Source organism: Dermacentor variabilis, chromosome 6 (assembly GCF_050947875.1).
Source record: "Dermacentor variabilis isolate Ectoservices chromosome 6, ASM5094787v1, whole genome shotgun sequence".
NCBI classification, from domain to species: Eukaryota; Metazoa; Arthropoda; class Arachnida; order Ixodida; family Ixodidae; genus Dermacentor; species Dermacentor variabilis.
Genome location: NC_134573.1, coordinates 166243917 through 166271757, shown reverse-complemented (window position 1 = coordinate 166271757; position 27841 = coordinate 166243917).

The window sequence follows — 27841 nt, the reverse complement described above, 5'->3', positions numbered from 1 at the left end:
GCTTACACAAAGCTCCCAAACTAAAGAGGCTCAATCGAAGGCATTTGCGAAAAAGCGAGGCATTGCGTCTTAGACTTCATAGTCATCTGTCAAGAATTTGCGCTCGATGGTGCCACGATGATGGCGTGACTGGAAGATGAGATTAGGGGAGGTGCATCGATTCAGGTCAGTGATCCAGCCTAAAACCGAAAGGTTACGTTGCACCAGCTCTTTCTAAACTGAACAAATGTCTTGCTTCGAGGAACTGACTCGTTCGGTCGTATCGCAAATGAGTATAGATGTTCGGTTGTTGCATTTACTCCATTTTCCTTCATTTCTGCACATACGATCAAGAACCGTCTGCCTAATTTCGTCTCCCTACACTTGAAAGAGCAGAAACTGTACACTTAGATAAGATATCTCGTCGTTGAAGTACCAAATTTCTTGTAATTTAAAAGGCTGTGATTACCTAAGGGCATGTTTCGTAACTGCGCCATTTAAGCCAACCAGGGCTCAGGATTTCTCATTTCGTAGTCATTAGGATATTCGCGAAACTTTGCAGATATGCATCCTCAACATTGCTGAGAAATACATTGTGCGTTCTCGGTCTCCTTCTTCCCGGAAATTTATCAGACCAACCAAGAAACGAAGTCCCGTGTGATCAAAATGAAGCAAAGCAATGTCTGAAGTGATAATAATGCGACGACAAGACTCAGTGGCACTTAGAAAGACAATTAACATGATGATTCTTACAGCGGGAAAGTCACCAATGAGTCATTTATTCAGTGCACCTAAACATTGTTTTCTTTTCTAGATATATTCATTAAGCTCCTTCATCCCTATAGTGCTTTTTCACCGAAATATTTCTGGCCCTGGTCAAGGCAGAACAGGAAACGGAGCGCAAGATATGCGTGACAGCGCTCACACTTGCATGGGATGACAGGACGGGAGGGCAGCACTTGCAATATATACTTCATAAAACAGACTGGCTTTACATGTAAGCCGCCACCTATCTTGTTGACTTTCTACGAAATGATGTTCCGTCTACCTAATCTCTATTTAATGTGTCTTTGTTAGTTCCGCAAACCACCTTCCGGGATGTTGGCCTTTAAGTGACTACCTAAATACCGCATTTAAAAAAATAGTTTGGTCCCTAAACTTCTCGTAAAAGCAGGTTTCCGCCATTTCTGGCGTCGGACACATCATTAGCGAAGGCGACTGCCCAATCAAGAAAAGTTTTTACGAATGAAAGTATTCGTAAAGTCAGCACAAGCTTCTTTTTCCCGCAACGCCACACATATCCGCTTATAAAATGCAGTACCGCGCTTCGTTCGCATCGAGCGTCAACAAACTTGCTTTATCGAGTGCTCGAATACTGCGGGTTTGACCGTGTAGTTGGCTGTATATACCTGAGCCCAGCGTTCATCGCTTTCCCGTAAATGCTCTTCCGGGCAAAATAAAGGTACGCGCCCATGCCAGTTGAGATGTGCCAGAAACAAAGCCATTTCGTTCCGCTCCGGGGGAAACCTCCATCCCGTTTCTCGCGGGAACGCCTTTCCCATTCTCCGCCTCGAGAAGATGGGGAAGAAGGGCGATAAAGCCATGGCGCCCTGCACACACGTGTACGCACGCATCCACTCACTCACAAAGCCTCACGCACACACACACACACACGCACGCACTCGCACAGGCACGCACGCACACACACACGCACGGAGGTAGCAGCCGAGAAGCCGTGACCGAGCGGTCGTTTGTCATCTTCCCCGAAGACAATTAACGTCGCCGCTTTCGGCACGGCCCACGCAACGCGAAGGATAACGCTCCGGCGACGGTGTGCTGGCGACGGGGGCCGAGCGCTGAGCGGCGCCGCTGAATTTCGCGCTCTTTGGCGCGCTGTGATCACGGGAGAGACGTGTTGTGGCTCTAATTATGTTAATTGGGACCACGGCACGCGCCATGATTGAACTCGCCGTTCGGTGGAATGAATACCTGAGGTTGAGTAACCGACTGGGTTTTAATGCCTCGCGAAAAGACTATGGGTTATCCGGGATGACCTATAAGCGGGGACAATGCGGAAGGTTTTCCTTTTTTTATCATTCTATTTTCTTTTGACTCTTATATCTGCCCTGTAAGAACGTGAGTCTGCGCGCTGATTGTGCTTGTTCTAGAGCTTTGCAGAAAAGAACTAAGGGGAATTCAACGAAATAGACAAAATAAATCTACAACGTTTCCATTTACTATGGCGACTCTGCCAATAACGAATAGAAATTGATGTTACTACCGCCTCAGCATTGTTTAGTTGATAATTTATTCCTAAAGAGGAGTGCGTGTTGTGCTTATAATACAAGGTGCATGGAACGTAAGGGGCAGCATTAATTTTGTGCACTAGTTCTGTCCGTTCACGCTGGGCAGGCGGTTAACGAAAGAGAGTCCGAAAAGTTAATGATATCACATCGTTTACAAGTTACGTTCTCTTTCGTGTATCCATTTGTCGCTTATGTACATGCCACACGAAAAGCTAATATCAACAGTCCGTTTTAACATTTGCATTCTGCCTCGTTTATCACATTTTGCCACCTCAGCAAATTGCCTATTCTGTCTGCACATAAGCCTGCTTTCTCTAAAACGGTGCGGTCCTTATCGAGCACAATAAGCGCGTCATTTGTACACTTCACCCCTGAAAGATAGCGTGAACCTGCTGGCAATTAACTATTACAGTGACGCTTCTAGCCTCTAGTTGGTCGGGATTTCTCGCGGCGTCATCTTCACGAAAAAAGAAGCTCTTCAGCGATTGAAGCAAACAGTGCACGCAGTCTTTGGTATTACGCACACAACATAAATCACAGCATTCGTTTCAATAAAGAACAAGCAAATAACAAACATCCAAACAACATAATTGATTATAAGACGCTCTTGTTAACAATGCGAGGCATGTAGCGCTCCTCACATACATTTACCGGTCAAGATTACTGTTGCGCAGGCTGCCGCGGCGACGGCAGCTTGCCACGTGGGGGGTGACGCCACTAGCCTTCCACATATAAAAGAACCAGCCTAGCATGTAATTTCATTGTTGTTGCAGCACCGCGATGGGTAGGCAACGCATAGTTAGGACTCCCGAGAAGCAGCGTGAATATGGGGAGTGGCAAATGGAAAAGAAACACCAATACGACCAGCGGCAGCATGCCGCCGCTGCTTGTAGTACCATGGAATTGCAGCGCAGGGCATGCCCGCACGTCCACATTCTCCTGTGGCTGAATAATGAGCCTGAGGAGGGATTGAGCAACAAAGCATTGGCGTGCCCCTCTCAACAGTTTTCTGGCGTTGGTTCTCAACAGCTTCGATGGACATCCACTTTCGGAAGGCCGTGACTGCGAGTCAATTTTTATATCCCATCTTGGGCAGTGCACACACAAACGAGACACGAGAAAAACGGCAGGACAAGCGCTGGTCTAACAACAGTTGTTAGACCAGCGCTTGTCCTGCCTTCTTTATCGTGTTAGTGCGCGCGTTGCCCAAGAACAAATAGGTTCCAACTCACCCGCTTTTCACTCCCTGCGCAATTTTTATATTTCACAATGTCGTCATTTTCCTTTCTTGTGCCAAAATATATGTGTGTTGTGTGTGGGCTTGCGTGTGTGCGCCCACACAATGAGAACCATAATGAGACGGCACACGCAGCGGCGCGAGCGCTAACCAACCGCGCCCCGGCGACAGACCGTCCGACGTGGTTCGGAACCAAGGACCGCATGACGGATTACAATGAAATCACGAAGGCCTACCGCCTGGCTTGCAGGACTCTCCCACCCCCGCACCCGAGATTGAGTCGAGCGGAGGCGGTAGTTCTGAGACAGCTCCAGACCGGATCGCTACCGAGCCCGAAACTGATGAATCGCATGTAGCCCGAGACATATCCGACAGATATGTGCAGAGTCTGCCAGAGGGAGACCGCAGACTACACGTACATCTTGTGGGACTGCATTAAATATCCAGAAGACGCTAAATCAAGAACACTCCCACCGCGGCTCGAGGCAGCCGCGAAGAGCTACGATCGAGACGATCAGCTCTGGGCCGTCCAGCAGGTCCTCGAGGCGCTCGAAAGGCACGGACCCAGTGAGCCGGCAACGGCGAGCGGAGACCCGCGCCGAGTAACGGCAACTTCGGGGATGACGTAGGCCCTCGTCGGGGCGCGCGAGCGCCCAACTGCAGGCATAAATAATGTTTCTCCAATCCAATCCAATTACGCACACATCGTGGTTTTGGCACGTAAATCCCCAGAATTCATTCATTCAAGAAATATGTAGACGTAGTAAAACTTGGTGGCAGAGCGTAGAAAATGAGATTTAAAAAAATAGACAACGCGCATATAACAGTCATAACAGCCGCTTAGCAATCACAATATTAAGACGAATTAAAGGAGTTTTCCGTTTAGTGACGAATGGATAGTAATAAATTGGAGAGCATTTGGTTATTACGGAGCCTATAAACACTTCACGGTACTCAACTCATTCTCTTTTCCATTTAACATTAATTTCCCACCTCCCTACCCCCGTCACGCGTTAGATACTCTTGGCACGTATTCCTTGTTTTTCTTGAGAAACAGTCAGATTCTTCTAGCGTACAGATTCCGATAGAGACCTCTGTCGGTATCAGTTTCTTTCCAGGACTGCAAAACAAACCTGCAAGGCTAAAATGAAAAATAAAATTTGAGCAATCTCTCGGAAAACGAATAAATTCCTCGTAAGAAAACGAAAACGAGGTAGCCGAGGCGTTAAACAAGCCCGAAATTGGAAGGTAAGCAGGATTATGTGACATTAACTCGGGTGTTCCAATAGCGAAAGATGAGAAGCGAGGTTTTCCTCCGTCGCCAATGAACGAAGACGAAGGGGTAACCTGGTTTGGCCCTGCCGCGCCGACACCGCCTCGGGCTACGTGCGGTGCCCACAGGAAGCCACGACCTGTGCTTGCTGCTCGGCCGCAGGATAGACGAACGAGCGGAAGCCGTCAGCACGGGTGCTGCTGCTGCTGCTGCTCCGCTAGTGGCCTCCGGGGCATTCCACGCCAACTTTGCTAGCGGTAGTTCTGTGCAGCTTCGGGAAAGCCTGGCCCACGTAAAGGGGATGCCGAGGACGGTTGATCAATCGATCGATTGGCTGATCGACCAATTGGTTGACTGACCATGCAACCGATTTGATAGATAGATAGATAGATAGATAGATAGATAGATAGATAGATAGATAGATAGATAGATAGATAGATAGATAGATAGATAGATAGATAGATAGATAGATAGATAGATAGATAGATAGATAGATAGTCGTTTAAGTGAGTGATCTACGGATCCTAATGATAAGAAAATGCAGGCAACATATTTGCCGCCATCCCGAACACAAAAATAAAGAGTGAGAGAGAGACAGAAGAGGGGAGTTTTACGTGCCAAAACTATGTTATGATTATAAGGGGCGCCGTAGTGGGAGACTCCGGAACAATTTGGACCACCTGGGGTTCTTTAACGTGCGCCTCAATTTAAGTACACAGGTATTCGCCCCCATCGAAATCAGGCTGCTGTGGCTGGGATTCGATCCGGTGATCTCATGCTTGGCAGTCCGACATCACAGCTATCAAGAAACCACTGCGGGTAACGCCAAGACCAATGGCTGAATAAATTAAAAGACGATAACTTTAAATTAATCATTACAGTAGTAAGGGTGATCATTAATGCACGTGTGCGGTCGTTTGTACAACAATATTATTACTTAAAAAAAACAAGGAAGCGCATAATTTATCACGCAGTGTCTCCTCTGGGACAACATGCCGAGTTCCCGCGTTGGAAGCCCATAATGAACACCATCAGGAGCCAGAGTTCTACAGACGTTGATTGGCATGCCAGATGGCGCCAGCGATCGCTGTATTCTGCAGAACTTAGAGGAGGCTGTAAGTTTGCTTTCTGTCACGAACTGGCGCACAGGGTTCAGCGTTTAAGCTTGCCTTTGCATTCACTGCTCTCAGGGAATGCCGACGCAGACAGTGACGCCTCCATTCTGAAAAGGTAACATGGAGACATCGGAAAACATCGATGCTTGAACGTTACTTACGTTCACATCTATATAATAACTTTATTATGTCGTTAAATCCTGCGTTAAGTCATATACTCCTAAAAATTCTAGGGGTTACACGGAAGTGTGGGATGCTGTTATATGAAGCATACTATAAATGAAGTGTATACATTTAAATCGAAAAAGAGTTGGTGTAATTTATCTTGAACTAGAGTCTTACTGATCCATTATATGAGACAGAGTCGACGTATAGCGTCAGGTGGGTTTAAGTCCACCTCCATGTTCATATTGGCACGCAAGCATTATGTGGTGCTCTACGTGCAATGATACGAATGCTCTCCAAATGGCAACTGCCATCGGAAGGGGCACAGCGCCTGCATGCCTACTCTTTAGAAAGGAGGAGACAGAAATATATAAGTGGAAAATAGGGAGCAGGGGGAGCAAAGAGGAAAGAGCAAGATGACAAATCTCAAAGAACAAAATAGAACATATCTTGAGGCACTTGTGTCCGGCTTGTGACCTGACAGGGCACCGGCGTGCCAGAACGTATATAATCAGATGCACTCCTCGCAACGCGCACGGACATGGACGGAGCCAGGCTGGACAGCATCGGGATGAAGGAAACACGCGATACAGGCACGCGCTGTTCAAATCGTTGAAACTGACGTCTCATCTTCGTGGGCCCCCTTCTGATGCGGGGTTAGCATATTTTAGTCCCAAATTTAAACTTCCGCTCAGCCTCCCTGTCAACGCTCGTTTCTCGAACGCGTGACGCCGTGCACATAACTATTCCGCGGGTAATCGTGGCTGCGTGCGTGTGAGCGTGCGTGCGGGACGCAAGTGCACTCAGAGGCGCACGGTGTTTACGGGGCCATTGATTTTGCCGGCTTCCTGGCGGCGTTATACCGGCCTCACGGCAAACTCACTGAACGACCGGCGTGCAGCGCTAGCCGCAGCGCTGGTTTATCATGCTCCCCTCGGCGTCGATGAATCGATTGCGATAACTCTCCGGCCCTCGTTCCAGGCAACCATGCGCCGCGGTTGCCGCCATGTATACCTTAGCCCGAGGCAGAAACGCGAGCGATCCGCGTTTGTGTGTTCGCCTTTCTGCGTGACGAATTTCGCCGTCACTTTCTTGCATCTTTTACACGAAGCGGGCCTTTACATATGTGGCTCTTCGACGTGGCCTGCTGAAGGTGTCGCGACGAACCCTCCTATTTTTGGCTGGGAGTTGTCGTGGTAACCGAACGCGCTTTCTCGGCGACCCGAAGGCCCTGACGATATGACAAGGGGCCGGCGCCTCTCTAATTCATGTGATTCGGAAGTAACAGTGACCTTTGGTCAGACCTGAATCACACGAGGCTCCGACAAATTGAGATTAAATCGGCGCGAAGACAAGTGCTTACTTTCATGGACTGCCATTTCGCCCTTTGTGCGTAATAATTTCGTATTTTGTGTCTTACATCGGGCGTGCTTCGTTCGGAACCGCCATTGAACATGGACCGCAAAGCAAGAAATAAAGATATTAAAAGAGAATGTTTCCCACACTAAGTGGGAATGCAGTCGGAACTGCGTATCTTGAGAACAAACCACGAGAAACCTTACATGATGCGTTCCTTTTTTCTGTCTCTGTTAGGTGCTGGCGCTGATAAATCCTAAAGGTACGGAATAGGAAGGCCGCGCATTCCTAGCGAGCAATAACTCACACGCACTCTCTGTAATTACGTCAAAGCATAAAAATACATGTCTAATATCAAAGATAAACTAAACGCAGAGGCATACATAGCTCTTGGTGTTCAGAGATTCGTGGTTTGTGGACATTCTTTATAACATCGACAAAACTGCAGAGGCGCCGTGGTTCAAAGGCTATAACGCAATTATACGAGGAGGAGCAGGCTAGCTGCGAGCTCAAGACCATCGTGACACAGAGTACAGTCAGTGCAATGTACGAATGTTAGTGAGAGCGAGATTCAAATTACACTGGCTCCAGTGATACGTCGAGTCAACCCCACAATCATGTAACGTCTGAGCTTGAAGTCAGCTCAGTCGAAAATGCAACTGCGCCCGGGTCATACCTCTACCTAGGCAGAAAAGGAAATTGTGCAGTTCAGACGCACTGTGTGAATAAATGTTAAGCAAAGTATATTACAGGTACCTAGCTATCTATAATTGCTGTGGTTCAGGATAGCCATGCTAGCTGGAGTAACGTGTTTCTGAAACTTAACGAGTTGTGTGCTTGGATCATGAGGGTACGTGTCTGTGACCACAGCAGCACGACGGTGACCTCGTTGAATACGATTGTATGGCGGCAACGCCATGATTTCTACGTTTACCGATCTGCGCGACCATATGACTTGGAAACTGTGGGTTTCTACAGCTCCTAAGCTCGACGGCAGATGTTCGATTCCATCGCTGGTCACAAATTATTTGCACTTTGTTAAACCTACTCGGCTAGTTTCCTACCTTCCTACCTGCCATAAAGTGCCAAGAATGAAGCAAGGAATGCTTAAAATGCAAGGGAGTTGCATTTGTTGACGTGGTATCTCAATCGTTTCCTTCGAAGTTCAAAAGACTTTGAGCGCTGAAGTGATGAAAGCCACAGCTGTGGGCCGATTGAGGGCCACAGCTTTGTTTCGATGACTTCGGCTAGGCGTGGTCTCCTTTACCCTTCACTTTATGAGTAATATAGGTAGCCCTGTAATCACCATGCCGTGTTTGTGGCGAACCAGATGAGGATATCTTATATATGCTATTAACTTCCACGCTTTAGGCCAAGCTAAGGTGAGAATTGCGCGTGAAGTTTATGTCGCATTCCTTTGGCTGAACAGGACCAGTGGCAAAGAGGAGCAGAGCAGTAGCTCAACGCTAGTGCGACTACTTGCTCGCCCGTTGAAACTTTCGGTTGCGTTCCGAGAACAGGCGCGAAGTTGAAGATGTACAACGTGAGCAGATAGTTTGCCGTTCCGCGGTGATTATCACGCGAACTTCGCTTCTCAGCTGCCATTGTTGCCGCACACTGAACCGAAGCGACGGAAACAGAACCGAAATAAAAGGATATGAAGCTTTTTCGTCCCCTAACTTTCTTCACACGCCACGTGTCGCGCGGCTGCTGCTCGAACTTCTCTCGAATGCTTTCGGCGTCACCAAACTACTCCTGTTGTGCCACTGGAGCCCCGGGCTTCTCAAGTCATGATGCTCTGCAACCCACAACCGGCGCTCCTCGGCTCTTCAACGACCGGAAATCTCCGGCTTTGGCGTCGGTCTCCTGGAGGAAAGACAAAAGGCGTAGCGCATCAGAACCAGGGCAAACGATGAACGCAGACGACACATACGTTCGGCACTGTGTGTCGTCTGTGTTCTTTTGTCCTGGATTTGATGCGCTACGCCTTTTGTCTCCGTCATGATGTACCAACAAGCCCAACGTGCAACTTTAGGAGGAAAGACTTCGCGCTTGCGTTTCGAGGGACTTGAAGCTGTCGCTGCAGTGTCTCCCCTATCACGTTAGCGTCCAGGGCATCGAGGAGGTTGAGGTCCCGGCAAAGGCAGCCGTCAGCATGCCTACAGCATCATACGCATCATTTCGACGCCTGGAAGTCCCTTTGGTCTGGGCATCGCGACTGCTGTTTCCCGGCCGGCACCACAGCTCCGCCTTCTGGCACCTCCTGATGTTCTTGGAGGACACGGGACTATTGCGTAACTTGTAAATGTCCGCCTGGCTTCTGGGCCACGACGACTTGCTCTCTCTTCTTTATTTTTTCCTAGTTTCTGAAGACCTAACCACGTGCGTGGTTAGGTCTTCAGAAAGTAGGAACGACGCGATCTGCGCTTAGCTCTAAAAACGACGAAGCAAAGAGGATGCACCATCACGCACTGCTCAACCGTCTCTCCAATGGCACCAGGAGCACCAGGAGGGCGTTCCACCTTCCGCTGTTCGATTAAGCGTTGTGTGCACAAACGCTAGCGTTCCTGACGTGCAGTTGTGAGCTTACAGTGGTACGTTTGAGTGGATGAGAAACTTCAAGTTACAAACGTCGACGGGTTTTCTTCGGTCTCGATTTTTATTAAAAGCCATCTTGCTCTCACATCTTGTACATCATTGAGGTCTGACACCTGTAACGCCACTCGCGGCTCTTGTTATGACGCCAGCGTTCTAAGACGCCCGATAGCTGGCAGGGCGCTGTTTTTCCCACGCAGTCGAACTTACCTCGCGTGCAATGCAACAGAGAGCCAATATATCGCCCTTGCGTATTGTCAGAGTATCGCCCGAGAAGCTCCAACGCAGTGCTAATTTGCTTCCACTTTGACTACTTCGCCCTTCAGGTTAGAGTGCAAAGTTTCTTAAACAGAAATTTTTCAGCCTCGCACGACGATATGAACAAATTTGTTAAAATTTTCTTTCATGTCAATCAGTACTTTTTAACTACTTTTCATCACCTATAATGACTTAGCCATCATAGAAATGAAATCAAGCAGAAATAAGCGTATGCTTATAACCTCTCCAACTGGGGTCCTACAGCTAAATCTATACTAGCCTTTTCATTTTTCTTCTTTTTCCCATTATGTGTTCCACCTCCCCCTACTGGCTTCATTTGCTTTCACCTTTTTAGAGCGCACTTGTTAATGATTAATAATGTTATGGTTATGGTTAATTAATATGTTATGGTTCCTCTTTTATTGTCTATGTTACCAAGTGTATATCATTTACTTATTTCAATGCCACCGTGTGTTTTGCATTGTTATTGTGGAAATATTTCACTGTTTTTTCATATATTGTATAAGTGCAATCTTTTATGGCCACTATATAAATGTAATTTATATGGCGCTTGATGTGTTACCCCATGCAGCCATATTGTAGCTAAGGGGGTGAGGTTACCTCAAGCCGCATCTGTGCGGCTTTTTTCCCTCATCCACCTCCATTTACCACTCCTCTGTACATGTCTGTGTGTGTAAATGGAAATCAATAAATCAAATCAAATAAAAATGTACTTCCACTGAACTCATTCCTGATGCCAGGATGGGGGGAGGAGGTGGCAGGATTGGGAGATATTATGTAAGGGTACATCTAGTTGACATGTCCATTTCGTCTGCTGCTGAAGTTCTGATTGGCTGGGCTGCGCTACGCATCAGAAAAAGACAGGCGCTCCCAGCCAATCAACACTTCAGCAGCAGACGAAATGGACTTAGGTGGACACTTACAGAATATGCCTCCCCCCTCCACTCCCCCTCCACTCTCCCTCCACCCCCCCCCCCCCAAGCCAACCACAGTAGTCAACACCGAGGTAAAACTCAATCTTAAATGTCGTTGCACAAACAATCAGAATAAACATTGACTGCTTTAACGGGTACCGAAAATGCGCAGGAAGAAAATCAACAGAAGAGAGAGAGAGATAACACAAGCAAGTACAATTCCAAGTTCGGTGTCACAGTCAAGATAACTGGCAACAATGCCAGTACATCTATAGGCCCACTGGGTTTGACGCTCTCTTCGTTCCTTTGTAACTAAGGCAGCCTTCTTAGAAACATACGGACTTACTGTGTGCCCTTCGTATACGTAAACGACATTATCGACGTTTCCGATTAATCTCTTTATAGGGAACCTCACGTCTAATGAAAAGGGCGTGTTGCTGCCGCCTGACTCAATCACCCCCGCCGTTTCTGTTTTCACGCAGCCTTTTTCGTTAGTTTGTAAGCCTTATGCGAACAATGCAAGGCACTCAATTTTATCAGAAAAGATCACACGGAGCTCCGCGTCTCGAAAAGGAAACAAAGTGCTGCGACTCGGTTACCCTTGATGACCAACAGAGCGCAAAGCTGTTACAATCAACTCAGGCACCTCGATTTGCTCTGTGAACGCTGTCTAAAGAAAGCAGCTCTCGCAGGCCCCATTGCAAGCGGATAATGAGCACTGTCGTAAGCGAAAGCTAGGCTTTAAGCGCAAGTGAAAATAGGATGCAGATACAAATCTTGACAATGTGTCAAAATGTTGCCATTTTGCACGGCTCTATGCGCTTCGTCATTTGTTTGCTCCTTGGAAGCTGAGAAAAACAATGATATTTGAAATAATCTAGGAAGAAGGTATGTGCACATTTCTGGCAGCGTCTTATGAGTTATATTTTCTTTTTTTCAGGAAGTGGTTAACGTGTACATCAGAGAGTAGATAGGATTCATAACATCCACTTTGGGATTTCAAATGGTATCTTGGTGAGACAGACATGAACAGTGCTCAAGAAATATACTCAAAATGTTCTTTACAGAATTGACGTTTAATATTATCGCTTCTACTTTAGGAGCAGCTTGACTACATTTTTGTAAACCTTGTTAGAAAAATAAATATGGTTATATATTTTAGTTATATATATACACGCACACACGCACTTTTGCGCAAGTGAATACTGCGTACTTGCTGCGAAATCTCGCAGGCACAGGAATTACGATTTCGTCAAAACTAAGTCGAATGCAGCGTCAAACGTCCTGCTAAAACACCATAGGCGATCGGTAAGTGCCTGGCAGAGCGGAGTAAAATGGTCGGAGAAGAATCCCGGCGAGCAGGCTACACAGAAACAAAGGGCACAACGTTGTGTTACCGCGTATGTGATCAAAGCGGAAGAACAGGGCATAGGAAGCAACGAAAGGCGCGACAGCTGCGTCTAAAGATCCAAGCAGTTGTGCTGTCATCCAGTATTTGAGCAGCGACCCCTATACCAATTTCAGCGGCGCCACCGTCTAGAGCTGTGCTCAGAAATTGCCGACGTACAAGTAGGCAGCAACTCGGGGACAGCGGCTGCTAGACTCAATAACGCGACATTCTGGGATCGCAGGGACGGCTGGAAATCTCCTTAACAACGAGCCATTTCCACTAGGCGTCGTCCGTTGACGGAACTTCGCCGTTTGCGCTCCACTGATCCATAACAAGTGTCGTCGACTGGACGATGGCGCTGCCCGTTGCTGCGATAGATTACAGTTCGCTGCCCTCGCAGCGCTTAAGGATTCGTTTTTTGCTTTTTCGACGTCAAACAATTTTCACTTCGGATCCCCGTGTACCGGCTGCTGCCACTGGTACTACTACAGATTTTGTGTTCCCTGTGCAAAACCATTTTTTTTTATATGCTACTAGGTAATGTTGGAACATGAAAGTTTGCGAGAGAAGAGATGATTGCTCTCAAGCTCAAGAACTTAAAGAGACCCTGCAACGCTTTCCCAACTACCTTCTGTAGCATTGAAGTTGGTTTATTGTAGAATACTGAGATGAACACAAAAAGAATCATAAGAACTGAAGTGCGGGAACCGAAATTATTCGTCTTCAAAGTTCGAAATCCGAGCAGATGATGAAGGAAAACCATTTATTTTGCATTTGACTCTCCTATAGTGACCTCACTGGTTGCTTCCAATCCCTGCGAGCCTCTTATAGAGATATATCGGCAGTCCTGCCTCAGGATGGCCTTTAAAGACCTCTCTTCTCAATGGCGTTGTTACCATGGTTACAACGGACCACGTGCGTCGCAATATAGCAAATTAGGAAACGCTGTCGCACTTTGTTGTGTAGTGTTGATGGCAGCGGCGTTGATTGCGCGTCTCGTCTCAATGTCATCTCGTCGTCTGCGGCTGCGTGCCTGCACAGAGTATCAACATGTTGGTGCCCTTGCGGTTACCGATTTCAATGCATGGAGGTTGTATGAGAAGCTTGTTCTCTCGTGTTGGTAAGACACTTTCATCGGGGAGAGCGACAACCTTCTCTCTGCACTGTGGCGCGGGAGCACAAATGCACGCGCGGCAGTGTCTGCAATGCTTATCGCGGGAGTTCACGTGCAACACCAAATCCAGGAGGGAATTATGATGACGCCCAGAAAGTCCTCGTTGAAGAGGTATCAGTACACCGAGTGTCACGTTGCCTTTCTTTTATTGCGACAGCAAATGTACGGAAATTCCAGGCACATTTCTGCCGTCGGCGTCGCCGTGCGGTTCAGTATAAATTCCGAGGGCGATAAAACCAACACCGCGCACCGTATGCTGTACGTGCAAGTTAAAGCTGTTAAAGTTTGCGAGAGTGAGCCGGCGAACGCGCTCCAATCTCGCGTGCACGAGCGAGGAACGCGTGCTGGAAGCGTGCCCTTTCCTGTCACGCGCGACGCAAGGAGGTCAGGCTAGATGATGCTAGTGATCTAAAAAAAGGAAAGACGCTTCAGTGATCAGCCTAGGGAGTAAGGGCGTTCTTCTCCGGAGGCTGCCAAGTTGTCTCGATGTCCTCCGCGCCCGCCGCTTCGTACAGAGTGGAGATATTGCGGCGTCTACTACGGCGTTGGCCAAGCGAATCGCGGACGCTGTAGTAGACGCCTTTGGGGGAAGCCGTAGGGACGCGTTGCCAGTGCTCGTGTGTATTGTACGCAATCTGCGACGTGGCCAAAGTGCGCGCACACGCGGGCCTCATCTTCAAAACGATATGCGATGTTTGCAGAGTGCGCGTAGTGCCGGAAGCTTCGTATGCGCTGTTCTTTCGACGTTTCGTTCGCGTTGAAGCGACAGATGCACGGAGGTAAATTGAGTCGCTGCTGCTGCCGCGATTCCTAACTCCTCCGTTTTCACAGGCAGTTTCCGCTGTCATTGAGCGAGATATGTTCATGTTTACCTCTGCGCGCGTGACACCATGCTGGTTAATTTAGTTAAAACACGTTGAAGGGCTAGTTGGTTTGAACCCATGATAGAATGTGTAAGCGGGACTGATCAAGGACGTTGAAAGAAGCAGACACACAAAGACAGCACTGTCTTTGTGTGTCTGTTTCTTCCCACGTCCTCGTTCAGTCATGCTTACACATTTTATCATTGTTAATTTAATTAGCAAGCGAATGTTTGCTAATCGCAATCGGTGCTTCGCCTTTCAGGCAAAACTGCGATTTTTTTTAATATTATATCCAAAAGCAGGAATCCTTTTGTGTTTCATAAAGCATAAAGCTTATTTTTTTTCGTTTAATCGTGTAATGGTGCGACTTAGCTGGAACTATACGAATGTTACCTGTGCCCTGGCGTGTCAAGTCAATCAGAACGCACAGCCACTGAAGTCAGCGTCACGTGCACCAGACGTCACTTCCGCTGCCAAAAATCGCCGTTGTGGGTAGCTGTTGTCGGAACAAGAGGCCGTTTCTCCGGTTAGAGTGCCCTAGAATGCTGTTGTTCTAGTTACTCTACTCCGGTCACGTAAAATAGAAACAACTTTGTTTTCGGTGCTCCCATTGGCGCTACGTTATCGCCGCATCCCATAGTACAGGAAAAATCGATGAAAACGATTTGCTTTATTTGTGTCGCAGGGCCCCCTTTCACGAAGTTGAAAGAACAGAAGCTTCCGGCATTGTGGATTTGTTCACGGCACCACTTTCCGGTGAATAGGGAAAAAAAACGAGCCTGATATGACGTTCGACGCTTCGTACATTGCAACGCGGCAATCTATTCCATTTTCTGCTTGCGTGGTAAAATCTGGTTGAATTGTTTCTGGCTGGCAACAGCTTTTCTGTGATGTGCGTCCGCTTCATGCATGCAATTTCTGTTTTGTTGACCACCCGGGGAGAAGAATGTTTAATGCGCAAAACAACAGTGTTCTAGGCGAGCAAGTTTGAGCGTCACGTTGTTAACTGTATGTAGCAAACCGACAATGCGGCCATGAAAAAGCATAGGCTCCCCTCATTATTCTCGTTTTTTTTTTTTTGCATAACGAGGGCGTCCGCCTTGACGGCTTTAATGCCTTGAGCTAGCATACGAGGGTTCGTTGGCCTGATGTCTGCCCCTTACTGCGAGACGCTTGCGGATTACAGTATGTTCCGCGTCTGCTACCATCACTATGGTTGGCGCTGAATAACGCCCCCCTGCCGGGCTAGATCTCGTACACATACACAAAAATGCCGACAAATACCGTAAAAAGTTGACAGAAGAACGGTAACACGGTGTTAGCCTAATTGTTAAGGCACCATACACGGGATGTAGAAAATGTTGGTTCACCTCCCACTCGTTGCAAGCTGTCTTCCGTCCACTTTCATTTCCATTCTCCTTTTCACAGCGTAAACTGTTATCGGCCCATTCCAATAGGCGTTTCGGTTGGCGATGTTGTCCACCGCCGCCGTCTGCCCCGGTCGGTCTCAGTCGCGGCTATCGCCAGTCTCCTAACCACTATGGGGGATTGGCAAAGAAATGGTTGAGACTTGCAAACTTCGCATTGCCGTTGCGTTGTATGCCACCAAGTGTCCCGAAATGTTGCATGTAGCTAGACCTGGTTAGCTCAAGCAGGCTAGGTGACTATTTGTCACCGCCCCGTTTCGAAGGGGATGTCAATAAATCATCATCGTCAACAACAACAACATCGTATCGTGCCATTGGTAAAGAAATGTGACACGTGCGCCACGTAGTCTCCACGATGCCTGTGTTTACTCTTCGGTACAATTTATGGCGCATGCTCGCAATGTACGAACCGCTGCTGAAGAAGCGAACCGTACAGCTACTAGCGCGGCTGCAACCAGGCAACGTCGGGCTGCAGTGCAGTCGGGCTGCAGGCAACGTCGTTTCTGCAGTCTACTGCAGAAAACAGTACAAGCCACAGCTCGCCGTCGACGGCGGGCGGACAGTTTAGTTCGTTATCTTGAAAACAACACAAAGAGAATTCGTCGCGAAGATGTGTTTGACCTCCTCTAGCGTGTGCTGCCGGAAATGGAACTCCTATGGAGCCGCTCCTCCAGCTTACGCTGTGAGTGTGCTGCGTGGGCCGCACATGCCTGTGTTTTTTTTTTTGTTTTAGAGCCAAGTAGAGCACTTCACAGAAATTCGCAGGTATATATATATATATATATATATATATATATATATATATATATATATATATATATATATATATATATAGTGAGAGATCAAGGTCAACGAATGGAAGAAGTAGTAAGGAAAAGTGGCATAACATACCGGAGGATGCTTAGGATGAACAGTGAACCCACCCTTCCCATTCGAGCGTCTTGTCTGGTCATTTATATGAGCGCTTCAATGTATACTACATGCAAAAATTTACGAGAAAAAAAAAGATAAAAATGACAGTAGGTTATGTGTGTACGCTGCAAAGAACATTGAGTCGAATGTAAGTTGTTCAGACAAGAAATGCGGACAAGTACTATAGTTCTCTATTGGAAGGGAAAGCAATAAACAGCAGCGAAAATTATTCATTCAATAAACACGACCACTTCGCTTCGTTATGGCTGTTCAACGCAGCAACAATGACAAAAATTATCACCACGTGAACAAATGCACGAAGCTTTACGATATAAGTAAAAAGATTATTATTGAATAATCGACATGAAGTAAGAACCTCCGCTTTGCAAAGTCTGTTGAAAGATAACTGTGCTGCATTCAAAATGAGCTCGTGGCCAGAAACTGTGGTTGGCTGATTTACATACAAAAATCTGAACATAAAAAGGAAAGAAAAATGTAAAAAGTCATAGCCAAAATGAAGTTGGACGTGGAAACGAAGGGAACGAATATGCATCGTATGGAACTTGCCTTCGCAATAAAAGAGATTATGTGCCAGACCTTACTGGCGAGACCGTTCTAATCCCTCAGAATCGATATCGTATTGCTGTTTTTTCCCTCCATAATAGTAAAAAAGAATTACAGTTGGGATAACAAATGTAAGCAGTCCACTCGTTCTTTGACAGGGATGAGCCAATGAGGCGACGAGCAAAATGAAGTGCTGTAATCTCAAAACCAAGCATGCTCAACGAGTCCAGGGGGCAGGCAAGTATATTAAGGACATCATCGAACGGGCGACGTTTTGCAGCAGACGTATTACGCGAACCACACACACACGCATCATATATATATCTACATGCATATATATATGGTTCTTCGCGTAGTACGTCTGCTGCAAAACGTTGCCGTTCGATGATGTCCTTAATATGCTCGCCCGCCATATATATATATATATATATATATATATATATATATATATATATATATATATATATATATATATATATATATATATATATATGTAGGGCTTGAACAACGAGAACACGTCATTAATCTTGAAGAATACACACCCTATATCCACTTCGACGACAATGTGAAAGAGTGTGTGTGTGTGTGTCGTTCTCCTGACCCACCTTATTCTTTCTGAACTTGAGCCGTAGAAGGCATGCTTTGAAAAGTGGTCCTGGGCGCGGCTTCCACCCATTCCGGGGAGGGACATTTCGAAATTTCGAACTTTTTGCCATTGTAAAGCAAAGTTCCGCAGCAATAACGCAATGTGTGGTGGTTTGTTCTGTAGTGCAATTTCTTTTGCTACAGGGTTACGAAACAAGAAAGGTACAAGCTGAATTTAAATTCATAATTTGCTCGTTGTAGGTTTGTCTGACTGAGACTTTAGGTGATAAAATTGTGGGCACGAGAGTGAGAACAGCACGTTACGTTTGACCTTTGTCTAAAAGAGGACCTCAGTTAGTATTAAGCGGACCTTAAGCGGGCCTTAAGCTAACATAGAGCAAGTGCATATGAAGGTACTGCTGCGCTACCTAAAACAGACTGGACTGTGTTACAAATTGCGACTGAATGATGCTCGCTGCATGAGTGCGCTGTATGACGCCGCTTGTCTGCCTGTGTGAAACTGATACTTTGCGTGACTATGTGGCGCTTTGACAAAGTGTGTGACAGCTCCGACAAAGATGTTATGTTGTTAGTTCTTGTCTTCTTTCTTTCTCTTTCTTCCTTTTCTCTGGTGCTTCATAAGCATTTTCCATTTCTCCAATAAAGAGCAGCCGACCTCCCTGTAAACCTCATCTAGCTGACCTCTTTGTCCTTCCTTTACTGCTCTCTGCCTTGTTTGCTAGCACTGTTTAACTTTTAGACAGAACTTAAAATACTGACCGATGGAATTAAACGAAGGTTTGACTTCTACTGAAGTTGTTGCTCATTAAAAAATTACAGAAGTGCAGAAAAACGGGATGCTAACACATGCTCACCGGAAGTGTGTCTGCTTATTTTCTTCTACGTTCTGCTATTAATAAACGCGCTGCATTAAATAATTAATTGTTCAGAAGGGATAAAGACAAAGTAATGTGCCATATGTTTTAATGTACAGAGTTCAGTTTCAGTTGTGCCGGGGTAAAAGGAAATGATAGATAGCTAAGTTATCTAAGATAGCTTCCCAGCAAGACCTACGATTGCAGTCTGCCCGGAGATCAACTTCCTAAATGCGCTCAGACCTTTTCTAAGGAGTTGAGGTTGGAAATTTTTCAACATTAAGATTTTTACTTTCTAGGCTAATCCCCTCTACTTCTTGACTTCCATCCATATTCTCTATTTCTAGATAAAGAAGCAGTTAACTTTATTTGTGTTTAATACCTTTATGAGAATAAAGGGGTCTCAGCATGAGTTATTATGGACCTGCAAGTGCAGAGAAGGCGAGGAAAAATGTGGTCTGCGCATTGATTCGCCAACTAACTAACTAACTAACTAACTAACTAACTAACTAACTAACTAACTAACTAACTAACTAACTAACTAACTAACTAACTAACTAACTAACTAACTAACTAACTAACTAACTAACTAACTAACTAACTAACTAACTAACTAACTAACTAACTAACTAACTAACTAACTAACTAAGGAATGAAGGAAGGAAGGAACAAATGAATGAATGAAGGAAGGAAGGAACAAACAAACAAAAGGAAAATACTACAAACACATTCAAACAAAACAGAATATAAAGAGCACCTAAGGAGCCCTCTCAACACTGATCACTTTCAACTGATCACTTTCAGCTATTCGTGTCATGGTATTGTATCTGACAAGGTTCACAGATATCTCTTCGAAAGACAAGCCAAGCATGCACTGAGAAAAGAAGATAAAAGCCTGGGGAATGGAATGGAGGAGTACATTTGCAGTTTTCAGCAAGGAAGCTTTTAAATCCGTTCTCACATGAGTTCGCTTCCTTTGCACGTTCTATAACATGCCTCCTTTTCGTTCGTTTTTCTCATACCCTCTGCACTTCGAGTTGGTAGTTCTTCTGTCGCATTTTCTTCTGCAAAGAGCTTATGCAAGAAAACCTTGCGGCAAAAGGATTCGTCCGGCACATGCCGTCGATGTTGTGGGGTAATTACTGAGACAATGATTGTGAAATACAGCTTAAGCTTCTTTTGTAATCCACTAGAATTGCGTTGAGTGGACTTTTATACAAACCACATAAGGGCTAAACAAACACAAGCGAGCCACACATCCGGGAAGTGAGTGGGGTGATACATAGTGACTTCACCACGTGTATTTTTGAACTTAGATTGCACACGGTTTCCGAAATTGGCTTGGTTTTGATCACACCGTCTCTCGGATTGGCCTGTTTTACTCGGGAAGAAGCCGACTGAGTATACGTACCAGAGCCCGGAGGCATCAATTTGTTCAGGTGAGGTTATTAAAGTAGTGTGTTTTACATCTTCACGAAAATTCACAGAGAACTGAGCCGTTCACCACTGTATTTGTCGGGAAAGTACAGAGGGATGTATACGCCGATTCTTTATGGGCAACCAGCACAGAAAATTCGCGTGCCAGCAGAAGCGCCGCAACACGCAGCCTAGAGAGCGGTGGAGACAGTTTACAGTAACGCATGCTACGATTTTGCCTCAGCAATTTCACCGCTTATTTTGAAGCACATGCGTTCCTCGCAACCATTGTGGCCATGGACAGAACTTGGCATGGCGCATCGGCCCAAGCAAACGCTAGTACAGGCTCACGTCTGTTATAATTGTTATGTTTTCAAAAGATGAAGCACCAACAGAGACAGCACACTAAGAAAGAACAAAGATAGGACAAGACGCTTCCTGTCTTTGTTCTATCTTAGTGTGCTGTCTCTGTTGGCGCTTCGTCTCTTGAAAGCTATGAACCAACTAGCCCCACAACGTGTTTTACTGCAATCGTTAAATGCGCCCTGCAATCTTCGTGGCCTCCCTAGCGGTCGGTGTCAGCATACTTTAGCTACACATTCAAGCTGCCACATTTCCATGACGTTTACAAACAACACTCAAAGTATAACGATAGCGGTGAAGAATGATCTACGGGTCAAGCGCGCCGGCATTTATACATGACTTACCATACATCCCAGCGTAATCGCTACTGCTCGCGTCCCTTCCAGAATGTACCCCGCTATTCGCGTTGCGCCCGCAATCGGATCGTCGACAAGGTTATTTCACTATAGAATCGGCGACAATGTTAGAGAAAGTTCTGATACATGAACGCGCGTCTTTCGCCAAATGATAACTTTGTAACAGTGGTTTGCCGGCGAAGAATGGTCACTGAAGAGAAGATAAACAATGCAGGCATGTTAGCGCCCCTTCAATTAAAAAGCGTCGTCCCGATGCTGCAAACAGAACATGAATGCGAAAAAGTACATTTAAAAAGAAGGCAACTAACAAAGCAAACAAGAATTAAAGTTTTCACAGATCGTTAGCATGCGCAGAGCAGTCTAAAATGCTCTACTTGGACGACTTCAAGTCGTGCATGGCGCCGCTGTGATTGCGTGACAACCTCGGGCACGACCCTGTAGTCCATTACGTGAAAGTCATAAGTCGGATCGATGTTATAGAGGGGTGCGTACAGAAGGCTTTCGGCGCGCCAGAGAACGAAAGAAACGTCATGTTCGACCCCATTACCTTGTTCATAACTGCTGTTTGCAGTAATGACGTTTTACATTCTGTCATACAGTGGCATAGTCGTTGTGCTATATCCAGCTTATGTTTTTCTGAGAGGAGCATATTTTGATAGACTAGATGCTAGGTCCTGACAGAAGCAATAATACTTTTTTACTGGAGCAACTGTGTCTGAGCCAGCGGTGTAGGCAAAAAAAGCAAACTTGAAGCTTATTGAAAAAATTACGGCTATAGTCGCACTTGCCTGTAGCTATGTGCCTGAATTTATTAATATTAAAAAGGGGTGGCAAAACGAGACTACATTTCCGTAAAGACAACTTCTGCATCAAGACGGCAAGGTCGGCCAGTTAGTTGGGATTCATAGTAAGGTTTGTTACAGCGCAACACAAGACAGGGACAAAAGAAGGTACAAAACTCAGGGCCGTGTCGTCGTTTTATACCTTCTTTTGTCCTTGTCTTGATTTGCTTTGTAACAAACCTTACCGAGAACTTCTGCTTCTGTAGAGCGTGCTCCGCCTCAGTAATGCTCTTAGTAAGGCAAAGCTCACTTCTTGGTTGCAGTAAAATGGCGCGCTAGGTGAAGTTACCGGTGAGTTCCCCCCAGGTTCTATTTTTTCTTTCTTCTCATTATTTTTCAGATGCTAGTTATCTCTCATGACTAAGTTGAAATTTGGTTTTGATTTAACAACTCTCATTTCAATGCATGCTTATAGCTGTGAGCAATCATTATCAACAAGGAACAAAAGCGTAATTGTGATCGACCTAAAGTTCTCGTATCAGTACGCATGAACAGAGCGCCACAATTACGGAATCAAGCAAGAAGAAAACAAACAGACATGAAAGGGACCATAAACAGAAAACGCCCCTTAAGCAAGAGCTGTAGCCTAAGACACAAACCAGCACACCAACATGCGTTGTTTACGAGAACATGAGCTTTGCACAATGTAAGTAATTTTATCAAAGGCTACATAACTTTTATTTTGCCTTTGGTATTGCCTCTACCAGAACCCACAGTGCTTGAACCTACATTAACGCTACCATAGGTGCAGCCAGCATTCCCTTTTTCCAGCGAGGTCAAAAGAAAATTGGATGGGTCCAGTGAGATCCCCTATAGTGAATGGCCGACAACCCCACCCAAACATTGACCGAACACCGCTGTGGCGGTTTAAATTGATTACCCTTTCGCGTCATATATTTTCATCGGCCAAACGTGTAAGCTGCCCAGGATGACAGAAAGCTGACACGCTAGGCCGCTGATTTCTCTCTCAATGTGCCTTTCTCCCTCTGTTTGAGCTGACATTTGCGTCGCAGGGATATTATGTCGTGCCACACTTCTAGTTAGGCGCTATAAAAAGGAATATCGGAATGTTACATTCGCTTGCTATGTTACTAGGCGGCAGATAGAAAACGAAAATTACTCATTACTTACTGACCTTTTATGCAACATGAAAATTATTATGCTAAAAATTCACCAACTGTTACGATACTCCCTAATGTGAAATTTGAGCGCATCTCTATACGCGTTTTCATAAAGTAGCGTGTCAATATTTTGTATTATGATTATAACGGTACAAGGTTTACATTTGTAAGGGAACGCTATGAGTAGCGTAGCTGGTGTGGCCAATCTGCCTCGTGTGGCACATTGCAAACGGAGTGAAGTGTAACGCGACTGCCTCGCTAATCGGGAGATCGCAAGAGGCAGTGCGTCGGTGACGCGTGGGCACGATTCACAGTAGCCGCTATGCAGCTCATGCAGCGCTTTGTTTCCATACAGACGACGCGCGCTACTCTGACGTCATATCGTAGACACTCTCGCCGCACAGCCCGTCTTGCGTGTCACTATGCTTTCCTTCGCACTGTTTGGTTCCACCAACGATGAGAGCGGCCCTTCGTCTCGGCTAAATCGTGCCGCCAGTGTCAGCGGTGACAACACCCATCGAGCCTTACTCGTAGCCGCTCGCCATTGCCCCTTGTAGGAGCAATGACACCCGTCGCACACGCTGGTACCGTGGACTCACGTCAGCAGCTGAAACCGCGGGCGAGCGTAGCCCTCACCACCAAGTGTACCATGCGTTTGCATCCGGATCGCGAAAGACAGCTATTTGGGGTGCAGCCTCAACAGATGGCGCAATTTACAAACGCGACCATAGCAAACGTTTCGAAATGTATGGTACGGAGAGACACATCTTTCAGGCAGTTTCTAGTACGACATATCACGAACTCTTTTTCATTAGCTAACATTTATTAAAATTTTATGAGCAGCAGCAATTTCGTCACGCTGCACAGAAGTGCGAGAGACAAACAACAAACATTCGCCCATTACAATTAGTGCAAGTGGTAAACTAGGGCATGCAGTAATATGTCGCATCCTATAGACATGCAGCGTCATCTGACGCTTATCTTTGTCGTAAATATATTCTTAATTTCAGGAGGACAGTCTTTTCGGCTAGTTTGTCTTACATTGTAACCAAGGCAGCTCAGCGCAAAGGATAGACGCACACAAAAATAACAAAACAGAAACAAATGGGTACTGCTGACAACTGTTTATTCATAGGTCACCCACGGTATTTGTACTAATCTGATGCACATGCGGACAGTCATAGCGTCACAGGAAATAACCGGGACACGAAATTCACGCATGTCAGAGGACGGCTTGCATAAAGGCGTACTCAGAAGAGTGCAGACATCCGTATGGTTCGCTGATACAGAAAGATGCATTCTTTTTTGATAAAAAAATGCTTCCAAGGCCAACCGAGGCGCACAGCCTATTGCTGCTGCCTAGAATCTTTGTATCCCGCAGTCGTGGCTCCTACTCGCACGTAGTGACATGCGTGACCAAATTTGCGTATTTATCCTTTCTTTTTTTTTTGTCTTTTGAGCCTGTTCCCTAAGAAGGTCATTAACACATCATTCCGTTTGGCCGATGTAATCGTTCCCACGTGGCATGAGATTGAAGTAAACAGCTCCGATGTATCATTTCACAAAGGGGCACTCGTGTCTTGTTTGCATCCTCGTTTGGTTTGAGCGCAAACCCGAGCAGAGAGTATTTGAAACTTCTTAAGGGCTGAGAAAACCAGAGGGACTTTATGTCTGTCTGCAACCTTATTGAGGCTATTTGCACGGAAGCTCAAATATATTGACGTGCGCGATTTATCCTTAAGTAGCCGCATTCAGTGAATAGTGAATCTCTTAGATGCCAACGCCATTCCTCAACAATAAAATTTTATGAAGCTATTCCTTGCGCCACTTAATTGTAAGCGGGGGTTGACTGCCGCCTTCATTTTTGTCTAATCTCGAACGGAACACAAACACAAATGAACAACTGGCCTATTTTACCATCCGTGAAATAAACTTGTAGTTGCCAGTCAGTAGTCCTGTTGTGTCCCTCTATCCTCGAGTCTTGTCTTTTCGTTGTCACGCGTAAGCATGTTCCCGCGCCCACTAGTTAGGCTTCAAGCCATTCACAAACTACATTTGACACCGGAACTTTGGGCAACCCTCATCAGCTGTTTTAACGTAGGATTTGCACGCCATAATATTAGCTGCCTGCGCCACACAGCGCTACATCTACAATCTGCGGCACTAATCGGCAGTCACCGCAATCTCCTGCAGGTTCTGACAAAACAGTGCCGACTTTCTTCGTGTGGAGAGAAAGACGAAGAGTCAAGGCATTGACGTCAACCAGATATTTGTCCCCGGTTTGCTATCCTACACTGGCAGCTACGGAAAGCATGGAAAATGTTGCTTTCAGTAGTGTCCTCTGTGCAAGCGCTGATGACCTAGCTGCGCAAGGTAAACAAAGCGCAGCCACGCGCTGCTCTCTGAGGGGAGGGTCGGGCGAATAAACATGAAAACGAAAAAGAAGCAATAAAGACATTGGACCGTGGCTTGTTGCCCCAGGAGGGCGTTACGGCCACGGCTGCAAAACGTGACCCTTCAACGCGTCCAGCATGACGTATGCCGCTGAATAAAACGAACAGCAAGCATTTTTTTTTCATGACTCGGTATGGCAGCGTGTGCTTTCGCGACCATGGCGATTGGTCCTCGCCCTACTCTCCGAGGTGGCAATAACGCAGCAGTAAAGGCGACGAATGAACACTGAAGGGAAGCGTGACTTTCGCAGAGCGAAGCAAGAACGCTCATCGAAAGAGCGAAGCCGGCGCCTTTGCGACAAACGAGATGGTTACGTGCGTGCCAAGAAAATGAGAACTGCAGAGAGCAACAAATGCACGACAGTAAGCGAGAAAGAAACCCGCGGGGTGAGGAAGGGGCCGGTCACGTAGATAGGAAGAGCAGTGAAGAAGGGCAAGTTTAAATTGCGGCGTCAGAGGTGTAAAGACGTCAAGATAAATATGGGAAGATAAAGTACAGAAAAGTGAAGAGGGGAAACGAGCAGAAATATAGGTAAAAATGCTTCGATGGCAAAGAAAAAGAGGCAAGTAAATGTCAAACATACGTAGAGTGCGGCTGCCAAGTAAAAAGGTTAACTGAAAACCATTTTTAAAAAGCAGTAAAACTTCCCCGATGCTTCAGTGACAGCAGCATCAGACAAACCAGAGACGATAATGCTTCAGCAGGCAGAAGAACCGTCGTCGCCAGTTCTCATGGAAAGGCTCGGCATTCTCATATGTCATATGTCAACGTGACATGCCTTTCTCACATGCCATTGCCAGAGGTTATTATCATATGTTGCGGTAATAAATATGTCTGATATCTCCTCCTCATACGCAATACTAATGCTCCGCCGCGTTCATATAGAACACCATATGCAACGAAATCTGAGAACCTTGAAAATGACCTATTCAACAACAGTACTCACGTGCACTATCTGGTACTTGTGAAAGTCCAAACAGTGCAAGTACACGACACCAAGAAAGAAAACGAGCAAGAACCTCATCAAATCAAATCAAAGCCTCCATGAACACTGTTACATGGCTCTTTTTTATTATGGGCCACGATTACAGAGTACTAGGCTCCGTACTCACAAAACTTCTGTTACGTAAGTGGGTTCCCGATTGGCCAACGCCGCGAGAATCGTCTCGTTATCACGCCAACCGCGATAAATTTCGACCAATCAGGAAGCACTACCGTAAGAGAAGCTCTTTATTTTCTATGTGCCCCCAGGTTTTCCGTGCCACAGTTAACACGAAACGACCGTATCAGCCTGGAAGAGATCCCATCCCTGCCGTACTTTTACGCAGGGGGAGCGCCAGTACTTTTCGGTTTCTCGAAAGCAAACACGGTGTTAGAGTGCATATTGCCATGGTAGAAGGTTAGAAACACCGGTACACTTGGAAATCTTGTAAATATTCCTATAGACACTGAGAAGAACGTCAGTAAATTGTATAGAGAGAAAGGGAGAAATTAGATAAGAAATTCAGGGACGTTAATGAGAAAAGAGGCTGTTGGTTGACAACCCTGCATTATGGAAGGAGTGAGGGCAAAATAAATAAGGAAATAATAGCCGAGAAAGAAACCAAACTTGCGAAAAAAAGGAAATGAGGGGGTACGAATATCCGTCTTTCTAATGGCTAAGAAAGGTCAACTGTGCCTTATAAGCTTGGATACATTTCATTACGCCATGCCTTTGTGTGCCAGCTGGACTAGTGCCCAGAAACGCCATGAAAACGAAGAGATCACTTGAGAGTTGCTTTTTGGAACGTTAAGGAGCAACAAATAAGATGAACAAGCAAGGTTAACGGAATTCGCTATTGGCTGCACCAGTGAAGGGTATCCGAAACATCTGCGAGAAATATCTAGGCTATTTTCATTGGTCTACTTGTGCTGGACGCTATGCTGGCGCCGACTGCTCAAAGAATTCGTAAAAAAGAGCGCGCTTTGTCCCTGAATGTTAGGCGAATGCATAATATTGCGTAAAGGGGTACGTAGCTTACGCAACTGCACGTCGCCATTTTGTCGCCTTTCTGGTCCAGCTATACTAAGACCCGTTTCAATAGCCCCGTCTCTCACTAGTTCTTCCCGTCTGAACGCTTCCAGGCGTTGTTGGCATTGCCACTTGCACAAGTATGTTTTAAGAATCTTGTTTGTTTAGAGAAAAAAGAAAGTGTTCTTTTATCATACTGCTGAGCTTATCTTTTACATGGCGATATTTGTTTATATACCGCTTGACTCATCACCCTTACGTTCTTTCGA